Source organism: Oryza sativa, chromosome 11, assembly GCF_034140825.1.
Source record: "Oryza sativa Japonica Group chromosome 11, ASM3414082v1".
NCBI classification, from domain to species: Eukaryota; Viridiplantae; Streptophyta; class Magnoliopsida; order Poales; family Poaceae; genus Oryza; species Oryza sativa.
In genome coordinates, this window is record NC_089045.1 from 14,825,311 (window position 1) to 14,827,100 (window position 1,790).

Genomic DNA, 1,790 nt, shown 5'->3' on the forward strand with positions numbered 1-1,790 from the left:
AACTGGGAGGAGGAGAAAGCTAGAGATGCAGAACTGGGCGTCCTCACGTCTCGGCCACGCGTCGACCGGCGCCCAGAGCGTGTCCCCTCTTCTCTCTCGTGTTCTTGGTCGGTTGGAGAGGAGAGACAGAGGAAGGGAGCCTGCCAAGTGGGTCCAGGGCGAAGGGAACAAGTCTGGAGTGAGAGAGGTGGGTAGGAGATTGGGTGTTAATCGATTTTGGACGATTTTCAGGATTTGAATCTCTCTCCTCTCTTTGTTAATCTATAGTTTAATTTTTGGGCATGATAAATTCATGTGGATTTTTCTAGAGGTAGATGAGGATACCTAGTTTCCATTTTCTTTTGTTTCTCTTAAAAAGTTTATGTGGTTTGCTCTCAGAAAATTCGAGAAGATGGGCTCGGTAGATCATTGTTTGAATTTTTAGGAGATTTAAACAGAGTAGATAAATTCTGGAAAAATTCTATTTATTCATGATAAATAACCTAGTATTTGAATAAATTATTTCCCCTATACACTTTTATGCAGTTTAATGCACATTATGGTGAGGGTATGTTTTAGCCGATTAAGGATTATAATTAGTCTATCATTTAATTGATTTGACTGATTTATTTGAGGTATCATCCTAAGTGTTAAAATTTGAATAAAATTACAGTGAATTGTATGTGTTGAGTAGAGACTACATGAATTTTCCCATGATTTTACCTTGCACGAATTATTTTCAATAATTCGCAAGCATTTATTTATATAAGTGTTCTCACTATATAAATGCATCTAAATGTTTGTAAAAACTTATATTAGGAATTGACTTGAACTGAGTTGTTATTATTTGACTTCACTTTCATGTCCTTGTAATTATGTCACAAGAATGACCATGGGTTTGTCTAGTAGTGTTGTCCTTTTATTCATGTTCATGAACCCAACATGATATGCAACCAAAATCCAAATGCACATAAAAGACACAAATCAAACTAATGCTAAATGCATATGCATGTACACATTTTTGTTTGCATTTTTGTCCTAGGCTGAAAATGGAAAGGATTTAATTTGTTCTCAAATTTTTACTTAAGTACAAGTTAAGTTGACCTCACCTAGGTTAAAGTAGCAATTTTTGGCTCCCAAAATTGGAAATGTTAGTTTCTAATTATTTTGATAAGAAAATTTTAAGACCTAGAATTCTGGTATGTCACAGTTGGTGTCATCGGCTCGTCCCCTAAACACGAGAGCGCGAAGGTTGCAGGCATAATGTTTGCACCAACAGTAAGATTATAAAGATTTTTCACCATGGACCTCTCTCACGAGTCAAGGAATGGTTAAGGACGGGGAGCTAATCCGAATTGCTTCACTCATGATGGTAGTCAGATGAGGCTGGATCCATTGGAAAGAGGACTCCGAGAGCTTTACATCAAGTACTCACGGACCGAAAATGGAGTTCATATGCATATTTGGCTGCCGTTCGAAGTCAACAATGTAGTAGGAAGCCGAATAAGATTGCAGCATGTCACACCCTAAAAATCCTAAATATATAAATTGTTGTTTAACTGGAATTATTAAAATTTATTTTAAAAGTCTAGAAAAGAAGATCTAATTTTAAATAATAAATTCCAATATAAAATAGGGCTAGATAAAATTTCATTAAATACTTTACTTAATTCTATAATTCCTAGATTTTTCTGGGATTTATTTGAGCTAAGGAAGTATTTTTAATAAATAGAATTGCATTTCATGAATAATTTAAATTGAAAAAGGTTTTTAAAATCCTCTTTTGGCTTTGGGCCGAAAGTCGGCCCAAA